General features: G+C 40.5%; 1 non-coding gene across 1 annotated transcript; it reads right to left on the reverse strand.

Annotated features, from left to right (window-relative positions):
* Nucleotides 1-301: 301 nt before the first annotated feature.
* Nucleotides 302-373, reverse strand: Trnae-uuc. The gene has a single exon. It is a non-coding gene; the product is annotated as a tRNA-Glu (tRNA).
* Between the last annotated feature and the right edge of the window lie 6,123 nt (nucleotides 374-6,496).

Consider the following 6,496-nt stretch of genomic DNA (forward strand, 5'->3'; position numbering starts at 1 on the left):
ATGACACAATTAGTGAGATTATTTTTCGCCTCGCCTCCTTGTGTGCTGGCCATGGAGTCTCACCCCTCTCCCCACGCCCTTCTCACCCCTGCCCCGCCCCCGCCCCGCGCTACACAAACTTATGGATTCAGTTTCCAGTGAGCGTTATTTTCCTGGACACAAAATTCTGGATGGAAATAGCCGAGAGGAAACCTGGAGCTAAATCTACCATTTTGCGGCGCGGTGCTCGGAAGGCACGGCGCTCGTGTTACCTGCTGCCCACTGACCGGGGAGGAAAAAATGAAGTAAAATGAGCACACTTTTCCCGTGCCGGGAATCGAACCCGGGCCTCCTGGGTGAAAGCCAGGTATCCTAGCCACTAGACCACACGGGACCTGCAGGAGTGGCTGGAGCTTCTCTGTAATATGTTGGGTCTTTAGTGGTGATGACTTATTGTTATCTTCATTATTACCATCACTACTTGCTTCACTTCATTATTATCATTGCTATTATCAATATTAATTCTCTCTCTCTCTCTCTCTCTCTCTCTCTCTCTCTCTCTCTCTCTCTATATATATATATATATATATATATATATATATATATATATATATATATATATATATATATATATATATATATATATATATATATATATATATATATATATACAATGTCATTATTTCACAAAATGCGTAGTTTCTGACACACACACACACACACACACACACACACACACACACACACACACACACACACACACACACACACACACCCTACAAGACAGATGTATGGGGTAAGACTGTAATAAATTCTGATGAACTTAGAGTCGTAATATCACCACCAAAGCGGCAGTAACAGGAGCAATAGAAGCAGCACCAGTAGTAGTAGTAGTAGTAGTAGTAGTAGTAGCAGTAGCAGTGGTAGTAATAGTAGTAGTGCAAGTGGTGTCGTTGTGTTGATGGTGGTGTTGTTGTTGTCACTGGAATAAAACAGGTGGCGAGGCAGCTCAGCAGGGAGGGACACAGGTTGCGTCAAGGAGCGAGACGGGTGGCAGTTGGTGATACGGGGGTGGGGAGGGCGAGGAGGGAACCGCTGCAGGGCGAGGCACGACTAAGTAAGATGGAAACGTTGCAGCAACACGAGTGGGGCATTAGCGAGCGTGGCGGACAGTGCAGCGGCCAGGGGAGTGGTGGTGGTGGTGGTGCTGGAGGTGGTGGTGGTGGTGGTGAAGGTAGTGGTTAGTCTAATGACAGGTAGTAAAGAGTACGTAAGGTGAAGGTTCCAAACTTTAACGAAAAAAAAATGAAAAAAAAATTGAGCGGTTAGTATATAATAATAATAATAATAATAATAATAATAATAATCAAGTACACAAAACTACCAGGAAAATCTACATATCTCTTAGTGTGGCAGAGAGAATTAATTGTGTGATGTTATTTAGAAGTGGATGAGCCGTGAGTGCCAGAGGGTGTGTGGAGCAAGGCAGGTAGGCAGGTGTGGTGGCGGCGTGGAATGTCGGTTTAAATGGGGGAGTAAAAAGATTAATGGGCCTTGCTGCTCGGCGATACATCTCACTGCTAACTGTGATTGTTTTCTCTTTGGTCTGTCTTCAGTATAATGTTTACCAGTGCCAGGAATGTGTGTTGGTTTTTCTGGCATTTTAAAAATCAAATGTCTCTCAAATGTGGAGGATAATTTGAAAGGATACTGACATGGAAAGGACAGATAGAGGATAATTTTGAAGGATAGTGACAGGAAAAGGACAGACAGAGGATAGTATTAAAGGATATTGACAGGAGAAAGACAGAGGATAGTATTAAAGGATATTGACAGGAGAAAGAAGTAGAATATAGTTTTAAAGGATAATGACAGAGAAAGGAGAGTCATAAAGGATACTAACAGGGAAAGGACAATTAAAGGATAGTTTTAAAAGATACTGACAGGGAAAGGACACATGCAGCATAATTTCGAAGGATACTAACAGGGAAAGGGATCAAATACTTAACCTGCATACAAGAGGACTCCAGTTTTTCTATCTGTCTTTATCTATAAGTATGAAAACATGTATGAGAGAGAAGACAAGAACACAATGGAAGAGATATATGAAAAACAACACAATTTAGTAAAAACACACGAATAAAAACAATAATACATCAAATAGATCCCGATTCACACTTCACATCAAAATTGTACAGAACGAACTATTAACACAAAGAATGCACGTTATCGAAGCACTCTAGACTACGCAATAAGGAAAGGTGAAAGGTGTCACTAGGGAAGGAAGAGGAGGAGGAGGAGGAGGAGGAGGAGGAGGAGGAGGAGGAGAAGCTGTACGTAGTTCGGGTAGCCGTGATATACGAGGCAACATGTTTCAGCCACAGAGGTCGAAAGAGAAATTTATTGCTTTAGGTTATTTTTGCCACAGATCGAGAGAGAGAGAGAGAGAGAGAGAGAGAGAGAGAGAGAGACTAGTTGATATTAAAAAGAAAGAAAAGGAAAAGTATGTTAGTTTGTTTTCTCACTATTGTAAAAAGCGAAATATGTCAAACCTTTTTTTCTTTGTCATTTTTCCTCTAGTCTTCGTGTGTGTGTGTGTGTGTGTGTGTGTGTGTGTGTGTGTGTGTGTGTGTGTGTGTGTGTGTGTGTGTTGTCCCATTTTTCTCTTTCCCTTCCATTATTCTCTATCTTTCCTTTATTTATTTGCATTATTTATCTCACTGCTATCTCCTGTTCGCAAATTTATTCCTTCCTTCGTTATTTTGTTCTCCGCTTATTTATTCCACTATTTTTTTTCACCTTTTATATCCTTTCCTCTCTGGTTCCTCTTTCTTATCCTTCCCTGTTTCTCCTATGCACACTTTCGTCATCCACATCCTCTTATCTCCTCTCCTCCCTCTCTCTCCTTTTCATTTCCTTTCGTTCTTATCTATCTTCTGTATTTTTCTTTGCTTCCTTTCCTTGCGTCTTGTATGTCACCTGTATTTACCTTTCTCTACTATTTTCTCCTTTTTTATCTTCATCTGTCTCCTTCCCCCTTTTATTCTCTCTCTCTCTCTCTCTCTCTCTCTCTCTCTCTCTCTCTCTCTCTCTCTCTCTCTCTCTCTCTCTCTCTCTCTCTCTCTCTCTCTCTCTCGTTGTTATTCATTTGCATTCAGTTTACCATTTTCTATATTTTTATCCTCTTCTCCCTATCATATCCCTTCCTCTATTCATTTCAATACTCTTCTCTTATTGCCATGTTCCCTCCTCCTCCTCCTCCTCCTTCTCTTCCTCCTCCTCTTCCTCTTCCTCTTCCTCTTCCTCTTCTTCCTTTTCCTTTCTAACAGCGCGCGTCAGCAATTTTGAGATTTCCAGTTCTGAAGCTTTCGTGAACATGAAAAGAGGTGATGCCCTTTGAAGGTGTGTTTGTATAGGGCCCCAGTATCGCCTCACAGCACCCAACCACCTCCCAGGCTACAAACACACCGAAGATTTATCCTGGAGGAGGCGGGGATGGCGATAGGGCGCGGATCGATATGAAGAGAGTGAGATGAGTGAGGGAAAGTGAGACGTAGTATTGCAATTGGAAGTAAGAAGGGGGTTAGGGAAAGAATGGAGTGTGGGTTAGTTTCGTTTACATATTGAGAGGCTTAGAAGAAAGGCTTTAGGAATTAGTCTCTCTCTCTCTCTCTCTCTCTCTCTCTCTCTCTCTCTCTCTCTCTCTCTCTCTCTCTCTCTCTCTCTCCGTCCTTCTGGAATTAATATAGATAAGAAAATACCAAGGAAGGTGTGTTGGGTGTAAAGGGAGTTGTATTTCGTGTGATAAGAAGAGAAGAATGTGACGGAGACATCTGGTAGAAAACGGGAAGCTTAGAAATGTAATAGAAGTGCTTAAGAATTGGGTGGAATAGAATAGGAAGTAGAAAAAAAGGTATTGAAAGAAACCTAACCTAACCTAACCCAACCCAACCCAACCCAACCTAACCTAACCTAACCTAACCTAACCTAACCTATCCCAACGCAACCTAACCTAACCCAACCCAACCCAACCTAACCCAACCTAACCTATCCCAACGCAACCTAACCTAACCCAACCCAACCCAACCCAACCTAACCTGACCTAACCTATCCCAACGCAACCTAACCTAATCTAACCTAACCTAACCAAACCCAACCCAACCTAACCTAACCTAACCTAACCCAACCCAACCCAACTCAACCTAACCTAACCTAACCAGCCCAACCCAACCCAACCTAACCTAACCTAACGTGTATTTTGGGAGGGTTAAAGGAATTTTGGAGATATTTTTGAAGGAGACTGCAATTCCACTGGGCCATTTTTACTAATATATATTTTTTTGGCCTTGACAGTTCTCCCTCTTACATAAAAAAAAATATTTATTGTTAGTTTGAAGTCGATGTGTTAAGAGTAGTGGAAATGATCTTGAGACTTGATGTTGTGTGTTTAGGAGGGTTAGAGTGACTCGAGAGAGGTTTTTGAAGTTACTGATAGTTTAGAAGTTGATGTGTTAAGAGTAGTGGAATAGTTTAGGCTCGATAGTATTTCAAAATTCAAATACTTTCGGTTAACATGATATTTAAAGACTCTCATGCGTCGTATAAACAAAAAAACACGTAAAATAAATATAGTAATGGAGAAAGGGAGCATTATGGTGTTTGATCTATTAAATTATATTACTATGTTCTTAAATCTATTCACGTATACGGCAAGTGGAGAAGACTAACCCTTACTGCTTATCCATTGATCGCAACATAAAACAAAAAAGCTAAAACAATAAAAATAGACCAAAAAGCAAAGGAAAAGATATTTATTGATCCTTATGTACTGGACACATTTCCTACCGTGAGTTTTGGGTATCATTAGACGATTTTATTGACATTAGGAAGGGTCTATGGAGGTGAGAAGATTAATGGCCGAGTCTGTTTCAATCTCCACTTAAATTTTAGAAGCTGTACAATATCACTTTACTGCCGCCGTGGTACAGTGGAACCATGCGTGCTTTGGGGTCCGAGGGGTCTCCAAGCGCACGGGTTCGAATCCTGTCCACGGTCCGAGTGTAGGTTGGGCTTCCTCACTCGGGGCAACGGTTTCCTAGCGGGTGGGCTTTCAGATAGGAGGTACCCCATAAAGTGCCCTCTCTAGCCCATAAATTTCCGTGAAAATAAATAAATAAAACAGTAACCAGAAGGAATATGAAAACGCGTTGTGGTATTGAAGGGGTTAATGTTTCTTTCTGAGACTGGATCGTGTCAAAATAAAAACCTTGTGTAAATTCAATTCTGTTACTTTAAATTGAGAAGTGTTGAGCCGAATTCGTGTAAAGACCGAACTGGGAATCATCTAGAATAGGAAAGTTGTATTGCAGCAAAGAACAGAAAGTTGCAGAGTTTGCCAGCAACAATCGATAATCCTCATGAGGTATGTGTTGCCTAAAACATGAAATAATGCCATAAATATAATGATAACAGCCATAATATATCTTAGGTCTCTTCCTCTTCCTCTTCCTCGTCCTCTCATTTATCAAGTGTTATATATTCTCTTCTTCTTCCTCTTCCTCTTCCTCTTTGCCATTCCGCTGACCAGGTGAGAAGGAATTGGGAAGAAAGAGGAAGTGAAGAGAATGAAAAGAAAAGAAGGAATAAGGAAAACTTTTGATAAAACAGAGGAAGAGGGAAAAAGAAAGAACAGAACAAAACGAAGAGAAAACAAAGGGAAAGGAAAGATTATGATGAATGTGTAGGATGAGGGAAGGAAGAGAAGAAAGAGAAAGAAGAAAAATGAAGAGGAAATAATGAAATACGAAAAAAAGGACAAGAAATGGGAACGAATGAAAGGGAAGAATTGAAAAGGAAGAACGTTATAAGAAAAGAAGAAATAATGAAATAGAAGGAGGGCCAAAGAGAGAAAATCACCACCACCACCACCACCACAACCTTAAAGAAAAGAAAAGTAATAAGGAGAACTATTGAAAAGGAAAGAGAGGAAAGAAAGAATAAATCAAGGAGGATAGAAAAGAAAAATTATAATGAACGAAATGAATAAGGGAAGAAAAAAATAAAGAGAAGGAAAGAAAATGAAGAAGAAATGAAATACGAAAAAAAGGAAAAAGAAATCGGATAAAAAGGCAACGAATGAGATGAAGGAAGAGAAGGAAAAGGAACGAATGAAAGAGGAGGGAGAAGGAAGAACATTATAAGAAAAAGAAGACGTAATAAAAGAGGGAGAATCAAGGAGGGAAAATCACCACACCACCACCACCACAACCACCACCACAACCTTACAACCAAATCCATCACTCATTCCCCCTTACAAAACGCTACGGGACGAAAGAAAGAGAAATAATAACGTAAATTGACACCATTCGTTATACCAATAGTCTGTACCGTCACTCTACCGAACAAGTACAATAATAGATTTCTGTAACCCAGTTTCTGATATAAAAAAAAAACAGAGTGAAGAGAGAAGAGGAGGAGGTGACGGTAAGTTCCTGCGTGTGTCGGACCTTAGCTGACC

The sequence above is a fragment of the Portunus trituberculatus genome, chromosome 30 (genome assembly GCF_017591435.1).
Source record: "Portunus trituberculatus isolate SZX2019 chromosome 30, ASM1759143v1, whole genome shotgun sequence".
Taxonomy (NCBI): Eukaryota; Metazoa; Arthropoda; class Malacostraca; order Decapoda; family Portunidae; genus Portunus; species Portunus trituberculatus.